The sequence below is a fragment of the Amblyomma mixtum genome, chromosome 2, assembly GCF_055824585.1.
Source record: "Amblyomma mixtum isolate Tamu chromosome 2, ASM5582458v1, whole genome shotgun sequence".
Classification (NCBI taxonomy): Eukaryota; Metazoa; Arthropoda; class Arachnida; order Ixodida; family Ixodidae; genus Amblyomma; species Amblyomma mixtum.
In genome coordinates, this window is record NC_143013.1 from 188,873,431 (window position 1) to 188,896,570 (window position 23,140).

Sequence of the window (23,140 nt, forward strand, 5' to 3'; positions counted from 1 at the left end):
TCAGCGTATGGCCTAATTCCACGTTTTGTAAACTTGCGCTTTGACTTGTATGCATTTATGCGCTCGTTGTACGCCTTGCAGCTGGAGGTGCGTGCCAATGTATTAAAACTTTTTTTTCCCCGTTCATAAAGCCATGTGGGCTACAAAGTGGGTACCGTCCGTATACAGGAAGTTACATAAACGTAGTCATGTTCAAATTGTGACATAAGCCCACCGTGCGCGTCGCCACTTACCGCAGACAAGGACGACACACAGCAAGATAGCGAATAAGGTGATGACTTTCTTCATGATCTCCAAACAACTTTCAGCGCTCGGAGAGCAAGACTGCAAATAAGGTAAAAACATACAATATCACGGAAAGGAATAGACCGTAGTCATCAAAAAGTATATGCTTATAATACACTTTTCGCAAATCTGTTCCTATTATGACTTCTTCCACTTTGGAAAAATCGCGGAGCCTCCTCCGAAATTCAATGACCGTATTTTTTCCTCGCCCATCAATTTTATATCGAAGAAATGGTATATTATAAGTCGCTTAAATGCCTCTACGAGTCTGCCTTTACTTTAGCCTAATTGAGACCTTTGGGAGGTTCCTATACTTTTAGATTCTTTTTGTCATCCAGTAGAGGGTGAGAGATCATAGACTTGTTGGCAATCTCAGGTGCGGGAAAGGCACACCATGCAGATTTAGACAGCAATTAATAGTATTATTTACGCAGGAAAGTGAGATATCGAAGCAGGGTCTCTGGAAAAGTGTTGCAGGGAAACCAGAAGGTACAGAATGAGTGCATTTGTGGTGAATATTACACTCTGTTATTTCGCGTCTGTGGGCGGAATGCCACATTGCCATCTGCTTGCACGCAAGTACGGACAAGGAGGAGGCATGGCTGATGCGTCATGTATCATGTTTTTTTAAATCACGTAATTGCTTACAGTATAATAACTAGTCAATTTCTAATTTACTTGTTGTAAAGCAGGTGTTTCAGTGAGTGAACCGAAGGCAAAAAAGTCCTCGTTGTAGTTCGAAAGCATGACCGTGCCCTTTTGACAGAAGGCAGCCTTACCTAGGATCAGTTAAAGCTATTGTGTGGAAATGAAAACTGAATAATGCCGTCACAGCGGTAAGTTGCAGGACAATCCCGCACAGTTAAATGAATGAATTATGCTTCATTGTGAAATAGGAGCCACGAAGACATCATACCCTATAGATAAACAAAGGTTCGCGATTCCTTCTGCAAGATGTCATCGCTAGAAATGTCGTTTTGTGTAGTTTACGGTGCTACTCGTTTTTCTTATGACACTGTCCAGGCAAATGGTTAGTGGACTCGTTTTGAGTGCAAATGCACAGCTATCGTTACTAGATAAACTACTCAAATATCGAAGTCTTTTGATTTTTCGAGTATAAATGTTTGCATGGTGTGATCCAATGTCTTTCACCTGATTTACTTTACCTTCTCCGCACTGCTTCTTCGGAAAGCAAACTTCCTCTCAAGGCACTCAAGTGCACGAAAGTTGGACATTTTTCAGCCGCTGATACGCAAAGAATGAATTTAAACCAGCGTACCAAGATTGAAGCTACCTGTTAATTTGTCTCCGCATGTGCCCTATGCATGATGTTTTGTACTTGCTTGCAGCTGTGCGTTTTCGTTTCGTTTGAAATCCCAACTAGTCCTTGATGTCTTTGCTGTTATTTTTTAATTGCCAAGTATTCACTGTTTTCTGATGCGTGTGCTAATTTTCTTAGGGTATCTAGTGCCCTAGTTTTTACTTGGTATAAAAAACACATTACTTTTTATCCTCCTCAAGGATTGCTTTGCCCTTGCTTAGCCTTGGTCGGCATTCAGTTTACTAAAACATTTGTCGTCGGGTTATAAATCTCTCAAAATAATAAAAATTCTGCAAACTTGACCCCTGATACACAATTCTCAATGACCTCAGGCTATATTTGTAAAGCTCAAAATGCTTCTAAAAGTAGGAATGAAGGACTATCCTCTTCGCCGCTCTTCTTCCCCGCGCCCCTACCCATGGAAAAAGAACTTGATCCAGATATGCATTTTTAGGTTTGGGTAGACCTGGAACCGCGAAATTACTAACAACTGACTACTGTAAATGTACGCTGCGCACATGCAGGGCATGATGACAACTGCCCCCTAATTTCGCCTTAAATTTCCCTTCAAGTATTGAAAAACTAGTCCTAATTAAGCCTCGCTGTGCGTGTGTAAAGTTAAGACATTTCATTTGTCCTGAAACTTCTACAGTTGATTTTTCTCTATAGAAATGGCCGCAGTTAAAATCCTTCTCTTTGCTGACTTGCGTTCATCTTATCCATGTTGACAGAAAAAGGGTAACGAAGAAGTCCTTAGATGCACGTCGCAGCAGACCCAATGTTTTAGAGCGCAGCTGTTTGGGGCCCGTTTCTGCGTTTCGCGGACACGCCGTCACCGTTGTCCGTTGTAACCAGCCGTGGACACCTTTGTCGCGCTTTAAACTGTGAAACCAATGGAGCAGGAGCTTGGAAAGCAGAGGGAAGGCGCATAACTTCCCTCCAGGAATAGTGGACACCTCAATCGTGCTTTAAGCTACTTGGCGGCAGTGACAGGTGTGCGCTGCATGCGTTGGCATTGACAACGTTGTGCCAGAAACGTGGCGCTGAAGCCATAAGCCGTCGGCGCTCGTTGTGTTCACTGGCGTTGGCGTTTACAACGTATTGCACTCCGATCATTTTAAGGTAAGGAAGTGCTCGTAACTTACTCCCTGGGTCATTGGGCGCCGGAATCGAGTTTTGAGGTACGTTAGCGCTGACAACGGTTAGCGAACTCTCGCGATCAACCATTCACTGTCACCTGCCAGGACGGCAGCGTGGATGGTGACTTTAGGTAGGTATGAAGACAAACAGGAATTTCTTGCCACTTATGAGGGAGAAGATCCCGTTCTTCTCGCTCGTAACGGGATTCCCGGTCTTCTCTTTCACTGTTTATATCGGCACTCGTATCACCACGTGGTGAGGGTAGTAAATGTCACCAGCGCACCAATACCTCGTCATGCCCTCTTTGCCTTCACTGTTTTAATCGGGTTTGGCAGAAAGACAGCTGCTCCTAAATTTTACTTTTTGTCGAAACACAAGCAGAAGCAGAGTGACAGCTTTCGCCAATTTCAGAACATTACGCAGCAGAACTGAGTGGGTATGGCACTCGGCTGCTAACGCGAAAGATTTAGGTTCGTTCGAGGCCGCAGTGGTCGTATTTCACTGGAGTCGATATGCTAGAGGCCGGTGTGACGTGCGATGTCAATGCGTGGTAAAGAAGCCGAGGCGGTCGAAATTATCCGGCGTCCTCCTCTACGGCATGCTTCATTGCCAGAGTCCATTTGGGACTTCAGTCTCCTTAATATCATGCGCAGAACACCGTACATTCTGAGCGTTTTGTGCCCCATGTATGAATGCAAGCTAGCGCAGAGTAAAACCCTACCTGCAAGTTGCGCTTCAACCGTGTTTATAGTTCAGTGCGTCCTGAAACTTTTTTTTTTCATTTCAAATCTAGCATCCAGCATGATGGGGTAACAAGCGGATCCCGCTGGCTAGGCCTGCAAAACCCAGTTGAAGAACTCACCAGGGAGTTTCAAGCCCCGTCTAAGTTGGCATAGGAGTCGCGGGTCTAGCTTTGGCATACGACTCACATATCTGACATCCAGACGCACTCTCTTCGGTGATCTGGTCAAGCCGTGGCCACCAGAAATGACTTTCTGGTGCAGCTTGTTTCATAGCTCTCATTCCTCCGTGACCGGGGTGTCGAAGTCGGATGGCCGCATCTCGAAGACCAACCGGATGACACACGAAATCACTACAGAACAAACTCCCTGTGTTATGACAGTTCAGATTTCCGAGCCTTGTACAGAGCGAAATCTGGGTTTGTTTGGTTTAACGGGTTAAACGTCGCAAAGTGACTCAGGCTATGAGAGACGCCGTAGTAAAGGGCTCCAGAAATTTGGACAGCCTGGGGTTCTTTAACGTGCACTGACATCGAATAGTACACGGGCCTCTAGAATTTCGCTCCCATCGAAACTCTGCCGCCACGGCCGGGACCGAACCCGCGTCTTTCTGATCAGCAGCCGAGCCCAATAACCACTGTGCCACCGCTGCGGCACGGAGCGAAGTCTGGTCCAACCCGCGCTGTGTAGTAGTCGGCCTGAAGACGGCGATAAACGACAGTCAGAGCATGGTATCGTCTGGTAAGGTGCGGTACATTAGCGGCCGTTAAGGGAATTTCTTCGTAAAGTAGGCTGGTCTTCGGTGCTAGGAAGTGGCAGGCGAATCAGGGCGGCAGCAGTGTGATGTTTCGTTCCAGCAACTTGCATTTATAAGCGGCCACGAACGAGGCACCATCTCAGCATCCTTGGACAAAGGATGGGCGGAATATGACGATCCGGTCACATTATTCCAAGAAGCTGCTTGTGATTCGCGTGAATGACAACGTGCCGTCCAGCGACGTACTGGTGGACGTAGGTCATTAAGCAAAATATTACCACCTCCTTGTCAAGTTCCTAATAATTCCATTCTGACCTGCCGAAAGTTCTCGATTCATAAGCCACTGGAACCTCTTCCCCGTGAACGTCTGGCTGCGCGAGAACTGCGCTATTACTGTATGGTGACGCGTCACAGGAGAGGAAAATGAGCTTGTTCTTGTCGCAGTGCTGTATAATCGGATCGGAGCTAAGCACGTCCTTCAGGTTCTCAAAAGGCAACTGCTGTTCGAAAGTCCACTTCCAACTGGCTATGTTATCGAGTAGCCGATGCAGACTTGGCCATCGTAGCACGGTCCATAAAGAACCGGCACCAGAATCAGAGTAGTGCCAAAATCGATTGCAGCTCTTTCGTGTTAGTTGCAAAGGTGCTCTCGCTTTTGCAGGCTGTGCACCTTTGGCGGAGATCCAGAACCGCAGACACTCCAGTCGAGGTACATCGAACCAACACTTCGCTTTGTTGGCTTTCAAACCGGCCCATTGTAGACGTTCGAGTACCGCAGCAAGTCGTCGAAAATGCTCAGTTTCTCTTGAACCAGTGACGGGGATATCGTCCAAGTACGCGAAGACACCATCGAGACCAGCTAGAAGATTATCCATGAACTGTTAGAAAATCACGTGAGACATTGAAACACAGAACCGAAGACGCTTCACCTTGAAAGGTACGTTGATTGTGGTGATAACACTTCTACTGCGGTGTCATTCACACACAGCTGTTGACAAGCTCGTGTAATGTCATTCTTCGCAAAAATCATGCCCCCCCCCCCCCTCGCAACGTCACCAGCAACGCATTCTGCTCTAGGGAGAGGACATGAGGTAGATTGCACATTAATTTTCACGGTGTGAGGGTAATCTCCACATATGCGCACAGCACCGTTTTTCTTAGGGACGAATACCACCTGCATTGCCCAAGAGGAAAGGTGCACTGGTTTAAAGATTCCTTGATTTTGAAGTTTTCGCAATTCCGCAAGAAGACTTTCGCGCAGTGCGAACAGACCTGTCCTCATCTCAGAAACTTGCGACATGCGTCAGGCTTGACGGAAACATGGACCTCTGTACCGATATAACCGTCCAGTGTGTCTTGAATACGCCCGCGAAATTCATGAGAATTTCCTTGTTCTTTCTGATGTTGAATACACTTCACGGATGCCGCAGGTCTCTGTACCTACCGGCAAAAACCAGTCGCGTCTGTGCAGGCGCGAACCATATCCTCTACGAACTCTTAATGGCGGCTTGGCTGTCTTCGCTGCAGTTGCAACGGTCGCCAGGATCTTCCACAGAAGCAGTAACCTCTCACCCGCCCAATTTCACAAAGTTACGTTCTCTTCCTCGAGAAGCGGCGGCTTAACCGGCCGTAACACGTGGTACGAATCTTGGCTGATGAGGGACGACACCGCCCCGGTGCCGGCCTAAATTACATGAGAAATGCCGTCTAAGAAGCGTTGCATGGTGAAAGTCGATAAGATGGTCGCGGACACGATGTTCAAAGTGCACAAAAGTCCCCCTGCAGCGTAAGATTTGTTGCGGGGCTCCATTTGATGGGCCTGCTGCTTCAGTGCGCTCCGCTTCGCTATGCTAGCCTTTTCAACATGCCCTTTTATGTGATAACAATTACATGTTACACTCTTCATACGACACGTAGAAGCGGCATGCTTACAAGGAACAACGAAAGCAGACAGAATTATGATGCGCCTTTCCAGGGTCCTTGTGATTTCGTCGTAACATTGTTGCTGTTCGTAGCAAAAACTTGTGCGGAGTCAGCTGGTTGCGCTCGGCCTTCAGCCTGTTGACCATGTGCTGACTCGTCTGCTAATTGCAAGTCCAGCGCCCTCTAAAACGTGAGGTCCTTCTCGCTGAGAAGCAGCTGCTGCAGGGTACGAACCGCGTGCTGCACAAGGAGCATAGCCCGTCCAAATATATCAGTACCGTCAGTCTTGCTACAGTTGATTTGGCGACCTGTAGCACGGTGCGTACTGTTCCTGGCAACGACTTTCAATTTGAAAGCCTCGTCCTTGCCTCCTGGTACTTTGCCTCGCTTCGAGCCATTTGCCGCGTTCCTGCAAGGGCAAACATTGAAATTGCCGCTCCCTACTTTATAGGAGCTTGCCGGCTTCACGGCAACATCTGACTCTGAGGCTGTATGAGGTGACTCCCAGTCACTTGATCCGAATTTGCCTTGAGTCAAGTCGTCACGCATTTCCTTCTCCTCGAAGGACCTGGTCGGACGCCCATCAGGTGCGCTCGACAATTGCGTGGTGCTCCGCTCGGTAGGCGCAACAGGCCCACCTCCGTTCTCTGGCTCGAATGGAACGCTCCTGCCATCACTAACGCTACGAGGCACTTCCTGCCACCTGCCCGACACAGTCTGCCGTTGCGGCAACGTTAGCTTTCCTGCTGCCACTAGCTCGCCGATCTGACGTCTGTCGTCGCTGGTCGTTCACGCTCAACCAACTGCTCTTTTTCGCAGCTTGCCTGAAACCAAGTTTTTATTCTTGAACTCGTGCCCGCGTCTCTGTTGTCATTTGCGGTAGAGCTAACCTGCGTAGCTGGATCGTCGGAGTGCGCGTTCACAGCCTCTAATACCGCGACGCTGCGTTCCGTCATGATACTTTCTGCACGAGAGATTCCAATTTCGCGGAAAGCTGGCTCTCTTTTTACTTCTGCCTGGCTGTTTTGTTCACCTGTGCTTGACAGGCATATGCCTTTGCCTTCCAGCACTGGCGGCCTCTCCACTCGGGACTCGGAGCAGTTCTCCCTGACTAGTTGACTAGCTCTCCTAGACTCTTTGAGCTTAGCCAGCTCGAGCTCTAGCTGCTGGCGCCTTGCTTCTAACACCTGCAAATCCGGAGGTTTTTCCTCGCATAGCGGCGCCTTTGCATTCACTTTTGCAAGTTCAGCCTGAATATAAGCTAACCGCGCCTTCGCCAATTCTACTCGGTACCTCACGTCGAGTGTGAGCCGGCATGGATAACTCTCCATACCGCCGTCTGTATCCCTCAACTGTCCTATCGGCTCTAACACATGCACAGGGACGCTAACAATGCGACGAAGGAAACTGACAGTTTCGATGCGTCGATCCGCATTGCCAGCTCCTTGGCGTCGCAGTCCACCGCCACTTTCACCGGTCGCTGCGATGAGCTGTCGCACGCCGCTGGTCCTGTGCACGTTGTCATCATTTGCTGTGACCCGCCGGTGACCGTCAAGTTCTCGACGCGCTGCTTTCCTTGACCGGATGCAGTCCCGCGTCGCTTGACTACTGCCGTGGTCCTTGCGTCTTTGCCGCCGTCTCACCGCAGGTCCTTTCTCGAACGCTGCTGTTGCCTGACCGTCGCCTTTCTCCCTGCCTTCAGTCTTCTTCCTGCGCCGTCTTCCGATGGCCGCAGGATGCTGTCGACTGCGCCAGTGTTCAGTGGGAGCTTGGTGGACGTCGAGCTTGAGCTACCCGCAGCGGTCCAAGTAGATGATTACGTGCCAGCCGCCGCAGTACCAGATCCAGAGCTTGCGCCAAAGTTAAATTTTTTGGCGATTCGCTTCAGCTCCATGACGTAATGCGAAGTAGTCTCGGATAGCAGCTGGTCACGTTTATAGAATCTGAGGCGTCCGGCTAGCTCTGACGGCTTGTTATGAAAGTTACGATTCAGTAGCCGAGTCAGCTCGTCGGAACCCACCTACGCCGGGCGTTTGGGTAGTAGCAAATCCAGGAATGATTCTGTTTGCGCTACAACCGCATTGGCTTAGGTGCAGCGCCCACTTCTTCGCAGGAGAGATAGTTGTTGTAGTTGCCTCAAAAACGCTCGCACATACCCGCGGTGGGAGATTCGCCAGGTTTGGGTGAAGTAAAGTCGTCGGCCTCGAAAATGATCTCCAGACATTCGAGCCAGGAGGTGCGGAGGTGCGCGTCGGAGCCTTCTCTAACTACTCGATCCTGATGTTATTCATGCTGCCAGAACAGTCGCGAGGTCGCTTGCCGTTGTATCGGCGGAGTTAGGACAGGTACAGGATTTATTTTAGTAACTCAGAGCCGCTGTCCGTAGCCTGACCTAGGCAGGCGAGCGCACCAGAACGTCGTTGCTCTTGTTGGCGTTGCCTTTGAGGCATGGCACATGCTCATGATGCAGAGCTAATGGCTTAACTTTGAATAATCATTCAGAATAATGAAAACGGGAATTATAAAAATAAATTAAAAAAGAAACAGCAAAAAATAAAGGGTTGAACAGATTAGAAAATTGAATACTTGAAAATTTGCTGAGTTTTTTTTTACCCTTAAATGCCCGCGCGCGCACACTTCGTTGTCGTCGCCAGGAGCCCAGGTGACCGCTGGCGGGATATAACAAGTACGCATGTCTCAAAAGCTCTGAACAGTTCTGGCACTTTCAAAGTGATTTCGTAGTTGCTGATAAAGATGCTTTTGTTTAACTTGCGCAATAGCAGCATAGCAAGAGGGCGCCAACGCTCATGTGTTTGTCTGGTGCTTAATAGATAGCCAAAGACACCTCTACTGCGACAGCAGTTAAAGCCAGATTTCCTGCTTCTGCCACGTAGACGGCCATTTTGAAGGCGTAACTTGAAAGAGAAGTTGCAAGGAAAGTTAGCCGAGAAGACATGAGCTGCGTTGCGCGCTACGCCGCTACACAGTTTTAGTGCCACCCCGTGACCCCAGCGGCGCGAGTCGATGCTTTTGTTGAGTGCAGGCGACGGTGACGGCGATAATGTCACGTTCATTTTTGCAGCTTGTGCGCGCAAGTTCTGTGCCTCACCGTGATACTTTAGTGGCACGGATGAAGTCTCGCTTCTAAGACCCCACACTACTACCTGCGTACGTACCTTATTATTTGCGTAAAAAAGAAAAAAAGAACAAAAAGTACATAGGGAGCAGAACAAAATTATCCGGCGATTAAGCTTCTTGGTAATGCCTTGGTGAATTTAAGCACCTTCGAGCCCTTTTGTCGCACCGGCTCAACCTGGAGCTTCGACTGAGTGCCGCGGAGCGAATTTGTGCCACCCTCTCAGTGCCGCAGCGCGAAATAGAGCTTGCCCTGTTCCCCTCGTTAATAAATCTTAGGATGATCTTTGCCCTGCCGTTTGAGTCAGGCGGGCACATTTGATGAGGGGCCCATCGAGAGTGCACGAAATTTACGCACACATCACACAAAACATATTACTCACTGCGCAGACGGACGCACACAAATACATATACACTGAAAGCTGAAATTGTTGCATTACTAGCAAATGGCTATGTCAGCTTTCACAGAAGTGCCCCTAGCATCGGTGGCTCCAAGCGCTAAACAATTAAGCCTCTTGCTCCTTGACGGCCCCCACTACCGGTCGGATGTGTTCGTTGCCAAGTGCACTGCCGTCGACCTCCCTTCATCTTCGGTACAGTGTCCACTCTCCAGCACCTCATCAAACCGCCAGCACTACTTTAAGTTTAATAAGTCTCCGCTCGTGCCTCGAAAAGGTGGCATCACCAACAATGTCGTCCTCGCCTGTGTGGCTTTTGTAGTCTATATATATACTGTGGCCCATAGGCGCCGAGTTTTCAATCTGCCGGAGGGGGGGGGGGGCAGTTAGCACTTTCTCTGTTTTTCATTCGCCTCCCCTCCTCCTCCGACCATTCGCCTTAGCAATTGATTAAAAAAAGGTAAGCGGCCCAAGTGTTGATCCTTGAGAAACCCTGCAACGAAGTGGTACAGTGAAGGAATCAGCATCATTAATGCAACCAAATTCATCACGAGAAGAAGGAAATCCACGGATTCAGTTAAGAACTGCAGGGTCAGTGTTCAGCCAAAGCAGTATATGTAATAGCAGTGAGTTATTAACTTTCTCGAATGCTTTTGCAAAGTCAAGAAATATACAGTCAGATGAAAATCAGTCAGTCCAAGAATCTTTTCACCAACTCACAAAGCGTATGTGTGAGAACAATACCAAGAAAAAATTCCGTACGATATTCAAATGATTAAATTAAAAACTCTTATTGCGTCGATATGATTCGTATTGGTATTATATTGGTTTCATTTGAATTTGTATAGGGCCATTAGAAATATAATAGATCCAGTAGACAAATATGAATATGGTCATGTATCAATATATATATATGGTCATAGTGAGGAGTGGTACACCGCACGTCGGTAATTTACCGATAGCCAATGGTCGTATTGGTCTGGTAAAAATATATCTGTTAGACGTATGTTACGACAATACAATTCATTTGGTCATGCATGTGTATGTATAGGCTTTTAAAAAACCATAAAAGCTAAACCATGCATTTTCTGATTTTACACCTGCACTTCATGGGCTTGCCCACCGAATGCCAAATATATAAACTTAGTCACTTTTTTAACAGCGGCCACATGAGGAGACCGAGCCAGTTACCATAGGCTCTGTGTTAGGTTGTGAAGGTGCACATAGAGTCGCTTTGAGACGTTAAACCCCATAAAGTATAAAGCATAGATTAGTAGATGTTACCATAGACTACCAGAACGGAGGTGACAAACCTTATCTTTAAAGGAGACAGATCGCTTCTACGACAGGCAGAAATGCAGTGTATGCATGCGGCCTGTTCTCTGGGCCTGCCATCCGGTCGCGCTGCAGACGACGCATTTTCTGACCGATCGACCAAAAGGCTATTGTTTCAACAAGGTTACAACAATAATGGTAATATGAGTAATAAAGATAGCGTTAAGTTGGACTTAGTGGCCTATTTCTTTGCATATGTGTTGACAAAAATTTAGCCAACGCAGCTCTTCAACGCTACCGTCAGGTTGACATAAGCCGTCACAAGCCAAAAGCATGCGTTCTGAAACCTAGACAGGGAACGCGGCTACCACGTGACGCGCGTTTTTGAACGCCGTGTGCTGCTATCACGCTAATTCCCTTTTGACATGAGGGATGAAAGTCACCATCGGTATGAATTACATTAGATCATTTCGTCCGTAACAGCGCGTACGTGACTTTCAAAGGTGTAGCTAGAATGACCACTCTGGCAAGACCAAAACGGAAAGCGGCTCTACACGCGAGGCACCGGTCCTGCGACTGTTCGTTAAGTGAAAAGTGTCTTTCTCCTGTGTCTGGCACCCTTGGACTTTTTCAGGAAAATGTATCATTTCACAGGAATACTAATATTACACTACAGTCTAGTGGAACTGTAACAGCATATTTGCGTCAGGAAAAAAACAACGGAGAAAGCGGGCGCTATACGGCCAGTCCAGTACGGCAGCAACGACGACCGTAGCTCAAAATCGAGCAAAGTCTCCGCTTATCGTGGAGCTTTGCTAACGCGAAAGTGTGCCATATTATCTTGTTTGTGCTTTAAGTAACCCATAGGTTTCTGTGCAGCCTGTAAGAAGTTACCTTTCTTGCGAGATTGTTTCTCCGACGGAATCGTCACCGCATGCCTGTGCTCACATTCGCTACACTAATGGGATTCCGCAAATTGCTGAAGTTATGTAAAAAGTTATGAACGTAAAATTATAAAATTATAATCCTAAAATAAATAAAATTATCGTCAGGCTTCAAAATTAGTGACAATAAAAAGGCCTCGGCGAAAAAAAATGCCTCTAAGGACGTGCGGTCCACGCCTGGCGCGACTCCCGTCACCTGACCTTATCTAGCGTCTGCTCTCCGCCGCGGTCACGCTCCATGTTTGTTTTGGAACTTCAAGTTAAGCTTGCCTTTAGCAGCAGTGATTATAGTTCGCGAAGCTTGTTTGCGGGAGACATTCAAGAACGATCAGCTCAGCGGCAGAGATACAGTACACGGTTCTGGCCTATGACAGCAAATGCTGTAGGCGTTATATTGATACCACTTCACTGTTGTGGGAGCACTCCATGAACTCAAAAAACGTTGGAGCTGCAGGCATGATTTAGTTTTGATGTTTTGCTAACATTGCGAATAGTTTGCCCAATATTTTTGTGTCATTATCATCATCATCATCAGCCTGACTACACCCACTGCAGGGCAAAGGCCTCTCCCATGTCTCTCCAGTTAACCCTGTCCTTTGTCAGTTGCCGCCCGCAAACTTATTAATCTCATCCGCCCAACTAACTTTCTGCCTTTCCGTGTTACGTTTGCCTTCTCTTGAAATCCACTCCGTTACCCTTAAGGACCAGCGGTTATCTTGCCTTCGCATTACATGCCCTGCCCAAGCCCATTTCTTCCTCTTGATTTACCAGCGCTGTGGCCGAACAGTTATCCTTCCTCTTGATTTCAACTAAGATGTCATTAACCCGCGTTTGTTCCCTCACCCACTCCGCCCTCTTCCGATCTCTTAAAGTTACACCTATCATTTTCCTTTCCATAGCTCGCTGCGTTGTTCTTGACTTAAGCTGAACCCTCTTTGTTAGCCTCCACGTTTCTGCCCCATAGGTGAGTACTGGTGGGATACAGCTGTTGTATACTTTTCTCTTCAGGGATATCGGTAAGCTGCCATTCATGATCTGAGACAACCTGCCATATGCGCTCCACCCCATTCTTATTCTTCTAGTTATTTCCTTCTCATGATCCGGATCTGCGGTCAATACCTGCCCTAAGTAGATATATTCTCTTACTACTTCCAGCACCTCGCTACCAATTGCGAACTGCTGTTCTCTTGCTAGGCTGTTGAACATTACTTTGGTTTTCTGCATGTTAATTCTTAGCCCCGCCGTTCTGCTCTGCCTGTCTAACTGATTGATCATGCTTTGCAGTTCTTGTCCTGAGTGGACTTTTGTGTAGACATGTGCTTTTGGCACATCAGAAGAGTATTCAGAATTTCATGCACGTTTTTCTTGTGTGTTTTACAGCTGTTGCTCTGTCTGTGCAAACTAGTGCAACTTACGTATTGATAGGTGTGCCGGTGATATGTGTTGTCTGTCACCACTTGCCATTTCCTACTCTACTCCCATTTTGTCCCAGATATTTTTTTCTTTAATGTCTTCTTATGAACGATTTTGTGGACGAAATGAAAACACCTTTAAAATGTATGGCCATGGCTAACATGCTATCAACAAGCCAGTGCAGACTTCTTAGCAGCCGCTTTTCGCTGCTTCGTTGCGCTTCATAGGCGCCGAGTTTTCAATCTGCCGGATGATGCTGGCACCCAGTTAACGCCCTCCCTCTTTTTCATACGAGCTCCCCCCATCCTCCAGGCATACTCCTTGGCAAGATATATTTAATTATTCATTTCACTCTCAGGATACAGAGTACATTAAAGAGTGGAACGGCAATTCACAGCAATATAGAAGACAAAAAAGGTAACGGGCCAACTACTGATCCTTGAGAAACCCCAGAACAAAGTGGAACAGTACAGGAATCAGCGTCGTTAATGCTGACAAATTTATTACGAGAAAAAGGAAATCCACGGATTCAGTTGAGAACTGCAGGGTCAAGTTCAGCACACACAGTTTATGCAATGGCAGTAAGTTATTAACTTTATCTAATGTTTTTGCAAAGTCAAGGAATATACAATCAGATGAAAAAGCAGAGTCCAAATAGAAGTGCAAGTCGTAAGTGAACGAAGGTGGTGGAATCCCACAAGAGAAACACTTTCGCATGCTATGCCCTGTTAGAGAGAAGAAATTGTTATCCTTAAGAAAATTGAGGAGAGGTGTAAATATATGTACCATTATTTTGCATGCTACTGATCTCAAAGATATAAGTCAGTGGTTAGATATAGATTCCGTTTATCTCCGGCTTTATGTACTGGTATGCTGCGCATGCTGGTATGCTGCGTACTGGTATGTTGGTCGATGCGGCGTTCACGCGCGGTTCCCTCGCGCCGCGCCGACTTATCAAAAATGCCCGCCAATTTTCATGACGCACGAGCCTCCCAGCGCGTTCAGTATTACGCAATGCTTGCTACGGCAGGGCACCAAAACGTGTTTTTTTTTAATAAGATGTTATACACTCACATATTAAATGATTCCCGGTTTTAGGTGCCAAGAATATGGTGTCTAGCATAGTGTGAGACGATCTGGGATACCTGATATTGCGTAACATATGAAAGGTGGCGTCTGGTAGCTAGTTACGGTGGAGAAATATATAGGGTGATTTCACATACGATTAAAGAAAGCGGGGCTGCTCGATTAGCTAAATTGAATTCAATTTTTCTATATATTTTTCTATAATTTTTCTATATATCTGAGCAGCCGAAATTAACAATGGTGAGGTGGTGTAGTGCCGCGCTCACGTGCTGTGCTATTTTGGCCAACTTTAGATTTTTAATTATTTATTTTCTATACCCTCAGTCGTCAAAGCTTTATAGAAGGAGTTTGGGTTTACATAAATCATAAAAAACAAACAGCGGGAAGCTTAGCGAACGATAAAAAACTACAAAAAAAATGGCGAGCAGTGAACTAGCACACACTAGAAACATTACCAAACCTGATCATAGTGTAATGTAAGTGTCACAAATTTTCGACTAATAAACTAGGACACCATGCAAACGTGAGCAAAATATACCATGGCGAAAAGTAAGAACAAAACGGGCTGCTTGTGAAGAAAACAAAATCAAATGACGAAACAAACTTGCGTACAGTGACCGGCGGAAGAATATAAATTGCTTATTTACAGTGTCCACCGGAAGGTTGTTCTAGCCATTTAACATACGTGGCATGATGAATAAAAGCAAGTCTATGCTGCACATGCTCTCATTCTGTCAAGGACAATTCTCAAAATACAAGATATATGCCTTGTGACTATGCTACTAATTTATTACCCGCACTGGGTTTAATACTGGTCACCGAAGCCCAACTAGACCGTAGCTTCCAGTGCCGGAATATTTTATGGGGTCCTCATCAAGGTTAGAGCATGTGCCACTGAGTGGCCAGGTCTGGGGAGCAAAGCGTGTGTCTGTATATCACTATATTAACAATGCTTACTACCAGAAACCTCACCCTAAGGCCACACGCTAGAACATTGTTGTGGAGAGTATTGTGATCATTCAATGAACTATAGTCGGTATGTCTTCCGTTACATGCAACATGAAGGTCTCCCTAACACTTCCGCACGTTCTGTTTGAAAATATCACTGAAGGGAAATTTTCATTCAAGGACATATGCTTATGAATGACGCTCCACCTGTTATTATCTCGCTTCCCGCCGAATATCCGGTTCTTGAGTGGCTGCTTCAAATTGTCATTCCTCATGGTAAGAGTTCTCTAGAATACATTTGAGAACGTTTTTTCACAATATGTCCTTTTTCATGCATATGTCTTCATAGCACTATGTGATTTGGAACTGGAATGATCCTTAGGAAGTGGGAAGGCGATACCATCAACTCAAGAAAAAAATGGCTGTCTTCAAATGACAGTTGTCATGGCATTAGGAAAATTCATAAAGTTTAATCACCATTCATCCGCTCTAGCCTTGATTTTGTTTTGGTTTGGAACAAGCTGCACAACCAAATTCCCTTTGGATCACCTGCAGAAGCAATGCACCCATAATAATAATGCTCCTTTGTGACCAATACGGATGTTTGCAGCAAAAACCCAATGGGCTGTAGGTTAGGGGGCCAAAATCTTCTGGACGTGTAGAAGTGGCGCCGGGATGCGGCGGCTATTAGAACTACAATCACGGCGGAGGACGCCGCACCTCCGAGATGGCGCGCGAGATCGCGAGATCGGGTGCGGGCCAGCGTGGATGGTGTGTGATTCTGCACTCACTGATACTTTAAGGGCATCTCCATGGGCCCATCCGAGACGCACGAGCGCAGCGGTCTGCCCGTACCAGCGTACACAGGAGCCGCAGTGCGCATGCGCGAGGCGCGGACGCTAGCCGGCGCCGGCGCTTGGCAAATATGTGTCCATGTAAGATATTTGCGCCGCGCTCGCGACGTCGCCGGAAGTGGCTCGCTGGTTTGCGGTCGGTCAGAATCATAATCCGAATCCGTTTATTTAAACAAACAAACAGTGCATACGCATAATTGTTAAACACAGGAGGAGGTCCCAAAGCCAAAGGCTGCACAGGGGACCGCCTGTTACAAACTTGCAACAAATCACTATGTACAAACAACAGGGGATAAAATTGAAACAGTTTATAAAAAATAATTATCAAAACAAGTGTGTAAGCAATAAGACGCAACTGTAAGCGAGACATGAGTAGGGTAAATGTGCATAAATCTACAAATAGAGGAGAACAATTCCAGTGCTCCGTATGCTCTATGGAAAGAAAAGAAAAAATTATTTCTATAGAAGAAAAGTGCAAAAACAACGCTTGAAAGTATGAATTTAGATGATTGCTTTATACTAAATAGTAATGAAGTTCACAAAAATGAGGCAGATAAATTTACTGTGAATTTGCCGTAGTTAGTTCTAGGCTTCGGTAGTCAGAAATTATTTTGGCATGAAAAGCCCGCGGTCCTAATTCGGTACGCATGGAGCACAGATTTTCACTGTCCAGGGTGATAGTCCGACGGGTTAATGGTGCCTCCATCCACGGGCTCCTCCATGGGAGTTGGGAGTGAAGAACGCGGCGCGCCCGCGAGGCTCGCCTCGATGAGGCGCGGCTTAGCGCAGCGGGCTGGCTGCCGTAGACTTTTCGTAGTTCACCGAGATCATTGGGAACATACAAAAGATGGTAGCGATTAGGGTGCATGTACCTTCCAAGAACCGTTCAGGGCCTTGGTGGGTCGCAGAAAGGACTTAGCTGGGCACAGAAACTAGAAATTGGCTCAACCGATACTAAACGTGACTGCTCACTCGGGCCCCCTATCGGCCAACCCTGGAGGAATGGATGAAATACTTACAGCGCGAGCGAGTTTGAACCCTTCAAGGGCTCAGGGCCACCACATAACATAAGAAACCATCCTCATGACTACGAATTAACCCCTATATGTATCAGCAGCGCGAACACCACACAGGAAGAAGGAGAAGAAGGTAAAGTGCGCTGAACTTCCAACTTTTATTTGAGCAAAACTGAACCCGCACTTTTATACACATACCAGGTAAAATCCCACCAGGGGGGTAATCAAGGCGCGCGATCGAATTGGGACCAACACGATGTCCAGGGCATCAAAATGATAACTACAATCGCACTATACAAAGATTGATTACCCCCCTGGTGGGATTATACCTGGTATGTGTATGAAAGTGCGGATGCAGTTTTGCTCAAATAAAAGTTGGAAGTTCAGCGCTCTTTACCTTCTTCTCCTTCTTCTTCCTGTGTGGTGTTCGCGCTGCTGATACATATGGATCGCAACCAACTAGCCCGAGAGATTGTGCTTGAATTAACCCCGGCATGCGTCCGAAGAAACTATTTCATCCCAGCAATTCTTCACCGTTGCAAGCACCTTCCCCCCTTCCAACTGCATAACTTCACATGACTACCCCCTATAAAGACCATGTTTCGCCTCTTCGCATCCATTGTGCTGCCATAACTGACCGAACGGACAGTCGGCTAACTGTCTATGCAAGAAGATGCCTCGTTAAAACTCATTTCTTCATCTCCACTTCAGTTTGCATGCACACCAACTCGCATGTAATGTTGTCGTGTTCCGTGTTTCAACACACACACAAAAAGCGCTCAGCATTACATGCAAACAGTAGCCTTTCTAGTGCAGCATCGTATCTCGGGTATCGAATGAAGAGGAAGTTCAAACTAGCAACATTCGCGCAGAATAAACTGCAGAAACTTGGCTGCTTACGTCTTTCAGCTAAAGGTAATCGTACTTTCAAGGCGATCTATTACCGGGCAGATATCTGATCTCGCTGTGCAATAATTTGCTCAATTTCTTACTCCAGTTTGAATTTTGATTTTCACGTTTTTCTAGTCGCGCATAGGATGTCTCCAAAAAAGTAAGTGGAATCTGAAACGTTGACTGTAGAAAGCTCTGGATTTATGCCGCGACTTCACAAAAATAAGCGCAGCCTTGCAATGGACAATGACCGTTGTTTGTCCCTACGACAGCAGTCAACCTAGAGTGACAGTCTGCAAAGGATACAAACTCTGCTCACACCGGATGATAGTTTGAAGTGCGTTAAATTATACATTAAAGATCCGCAAATTCTTAAAAAAAAGGTTGGATAACAAATATATTTTCCTCTTGACTTCGGATATTTTAGACGCTGCCGTCAAAATTTTCCTATAGAACTTACAGAACCCTTCCGGTTTCACAGCCCTTAGAGAGCACTACAGGAAGCGTTGGGACAAAATATTAATCCGCTCGGGAAGTTTCGTTGGTGTTCAGATAGTTCGGCGTAGTGAATTGGGCGTTCACCTTGCTTGATGTCACCAACTTGTAGCGGCTGGCTTAGACAGCCGCGGGCCGTAAAGTTTTCCGTCAATATATACGGCCTCATATGCGTCAGCAGTTTATGTGGTTGCCAATGCGGAATGCATTTCTTTTTATTTTATTTCCCACTGGCCGGGTGGGACATCTGAATAAAAGGAACATCGGCTGCGGTGCACAACATAGAATTCCGCTAAGGCATTTGGTAAGGATCAGAAATCTCTTCTCCCCAGATTTGCTTAGTTGTCTGTGCCATGAGCACTCTTTTTTGACTCCTAATGAATGCACGGCTCAAACAATCATTCCAGGAGTTACTAGGAGCGCGCATGGGTCTGCATACGCTGCTTTCTGATGAGCCGAGCAATTGCAAAATACGTGTTTCTTTTTTCGAGGCACCTCTAAAGACTCAGGTTAACAATGACGTCTGACATTAGCGGCGTCATTTGTCACTTCTTTTTAGCAGGTAGCCTGTTCAAAGCCATCACCTGCATTTTTTATGTATCGGTTGGCAGATACAGAGTGCCATATCTATCTGTTTCCTTGTTCCCCAGTTGTCATAATTATTCCTGCTAAGCCACATCAAAGCTGCACTTTAGCATCAACGCAAAGGTGCATAGAATAGAATATAAGAAGCTTTTGCGCTGTCTTTCAGCAATATATTATACGACCAGGTAGCTGCACTCAAAGTTTGTATGAGATTATTTACGTAGCCTTCTCCCTCACTTTCATTACATGGTGAGGCAAAAAAGCAATGTACTACAATTGTCATTGGGATTGAGTGATGCTGAGTTTGAGGCCGCGGTGGACTTATGCCTGATAAAGTTGATGATCATCATCATCATGGTGGCATGGATGTCAGCGTGGTTGGAGTAGGCCCCGCGGCGGCGGCGTCGGAAGAAGGTGAGGCCGCCGAGGCATCGGTGGGTTTCGGCGGCAGGGGCTTGGTGGGACGCTGCATTCCAGAGGTGCAGGCGCGGCGCTTTAGGGCTAGCGAGGCAGCCGGCCGTGATGCCAGAGGTGTCCACGTGTTTCCGAAAACTTCCTTAAGCGACGGAGAGTGTATCCAGGGGCGGGCGAGACACTGGACCAGGCCAGGGGCAGGTTAAAGCAGAGCACGATAGGCAGCCAGCTAGCCAGGCCGGCCCCGCCTAGTGTTACTCACCATCATCATCAGTGTTAACCGCCTCTAAAAGGGGCATTCTGCTGCAGCGTATCCAAACACGCTGAAACACGATTGGTATTAGGACCATGCTCGAAAATACACCAAGTGTTCATAGATTACGCACATAAGGTCCGATTAGTATTGCGCTTCAAACACAACAACGTTTGTTACGAAGAAAAATGCTGTCATCTAACAGGTTAATTCACTTGTCATAAGTGGTATCACTATGCCGGCCATATGCTACTATAATTGTTTTCTTTGTCCGCGCCATAGTTACCGAAAAAAAAGGTATTTTTACGTAATTCATCGCGCGTGGTCCCATTTTGTGGCCTTAATATCCTTCTGGAACTTTCTGAATCTTGCACAGCTCGTTCGCTTTCAAAATACGTACACACAGAGCCAGAGTTTCGGCATAAAAACATCTTCCGTCGTTAGATTCACGCTGCTTCTGCATTGCGTTGAGCAGTGAGGGAACCTTTTTTTTCGGTCTAGGAAGCAATGACAACTAAGAGCCTATACAACTTCCACACCAATATCTGAATCATATCGAGCAGTGTGTGAGCATATAATATTTTTTAAAAAAATAAGCGGTTACTGCGCATTTTCAGCGAACGCGCTAACAACGACGGTCTATTTTTACAATTAACGTGCCTTTCGTTCCTAATGAGGTCTATATGACAAAAATAATTTTTGTAGTAAAGGTAGACGGTGAGGAAAATAAGGCTGCCATTAGCTGCTGTCCTTGCTCGGTCAATAAGTTTACGTTGACGTAGATCTTCCGAACTAGACCGTACTGCCTCCCGTGCCTCCCGCGTTTGCTTATTTATAATATAAATGTCTTGGACTTTTGGGAGGCCCATACCATATGGTAGAGGTCTGTCTTCTGCTCGCAAAATCAGCATTTTAGCTCGATTGAATTAAAATTTATGGCGTGTAATACCTAAGGACACTGTAATGTCTCAGTCTGTAGTCTACGGAGGTAAATCTCGAGTTTGGTTAGGTTTTTGGGAGGTGGAGGATATACATCTGAGATTTTGTAGTACCTCGTTGTATGTTGTGAGTGGTTCAAACTGGTCCGATTCCGAGGTTCATGTGTCAATTTCCGGGGGAAGAAAAGCTCGGGCTCAGTTGTTGTGTGCCAACTCGTTCCCCTCTGTACCCTTGCGGAGAGTTATCCACATCAACTTTTTGACGTCAGCGCAGCCTTGTCTGGTTTGGATGATCAAGCAGGCAAGTGGGCAACCAAACCCTTCATAAAGTTTTGTTATCCTATTTCTGAGTCTGTGAGTATATTTTTTTGTCGGCGGGATCTGTGGCCACGAAAGCTATTGCCATTTATTCTTCTGTTGTTGTGTCGCGGATGGATGCTGTAAGCCCATCGACCATCTGCCCTTTGTGGAAAACCGCCACTATGGCTCTGTAAACATTCGGGATCCACGGCATCGAAGTAGAATACGCATTCTTGCATGCGGTAGTGTCTGTGGACTCCCTTTGCCCTTGCTTGCCTCCGTGCCTGGTGGTACGTCGGGTGCATGTTCCTTGAAAGGGGAGTAGACTTGAAGCATCATCGCCAGGCACTTGGGGTGGCTTGTTTAGTAAGAAGGCTGAGGGGACAGTAAATATGGAGGTTGCTGAGGACCCTTCTTCCTGTCTGTCTAGTTGCCAGTCGGACGACTTGAACCGTGAAGTGTACCTCGATGAGTTTTTCGATGGTTGTTTACCCCTAAGTGAGCAGTCGCACTGTTGATGTTGATATCGGCAATCCCACAGCTCTTTTATAGGCCATTCTAATAGTAAGGTCGTGATACTTTATATCATGTTTCTTAAGGAGAAGGTTTGGTTGACGGCTGATAACAAATGTCTGCATGAGGCGAAGGGTGTCTTTTTTTTCGTACCGTGTTTCCTGGCTGTGATTCGGGTAATCATTCGGACAACATGTTCATCCAGGTCACAGAGCTTTTGTATTGTGAGTGAAATAGTGCCCCCGTTGTTGATGTGAAGCCCAAGAACTTTGAGTGTTTTCAAATTCATGTACTGAGGTGTCGTTCATCTGGATTTCTATGGTGTCTCGGTTTTTCCGCTATTGAATGACAAGAAGCTCTGATTCTTCATGGGAGCATGTGAGTTTACAGCCTTGTGCCTAGATCTTACCAGTCGCTGCTGCTTGCTGGTGAGACTTCCATTGTGTCCATGCTGCCGCCGTGGTTCATATTAGTATCATGTGCGCACAACTCATAACTGAAACTGATGCCCGGAATCTTATTTACTTGGGACGCCAGATCTATCATAGTTATGTTGAAGAGAAGTGTAGACAGCACCACTCTTTGCGGATACCCCTTGTTCCCATTTTGCTTGATCAGTATATTGCATTCCAATGTTTATTTGTTCCTCTCGTTCAGTGAGGAAACAGCCAATGTAAGCGTAGGTCAGCGTACCCCAGTTAATTGCTTAGATAGTGTTCAATATTGTTGAGTGTTTCACATGATCAAATGCTACCTCCAGATCACATGCCAGAATAGTTCCCTTGCTGTTTTTCTGTGGTGGATCAATAATTTCTTTCTTTAGTGAGTGGAGGATGCCCTGTTTTGATATATGAGCCCTCAAACAGAACAGGATGTGTGTAAGGACGCTTTGTCTTCGAGATAGTTCGGTAGGCGGTTGTGAACCAACTTTTATATCAGATTTGCCACGCACGATATCAGCGATATTGAGCGTAGGTTGGGCTATGTTCACCTCTTTCACTGGTTTGGGAACAACGAGTTCTTGAAAAATAGTTCAAACTCTTTTTTTATCATGAAAGAAAAACTTGCAATATTTAGCACCTTCAGGCTTCAGTCCCGATCTCTAAATTCCAACACAAAGTTTCATCAGAAGATTATTTCTTGTTGGCTAGGATACATTCGGCAACGTGGTCGCGCTCGCTCGTTTCAGGCAGCATAATTAACTGTGAATAGCAGCTGAAGGTTACACTGTGCGTTTCAGTCGCTGCCTACCCGAAAAAAGCACTGACAGCCAATCGGATCAAAAAGCGGGCTGCTACACATTATGGCACCTCAAAAGGTTTCTTGATTTTTTTTTTCAGGAGTAGCAAGGGATGCTATTTCCTCTTGATTTTTGAGCGCAGTAACTAGTTAGAATATGGCCGGAATAAGCAGAATGAGAGCCAGTACAGTGCGTTGCAATAGTTACCTGCGGCACACCGACATGCTTCCCCGCAGCTCAACCTTATTTACTTTTGAGGTAATTCAATTTAGATAA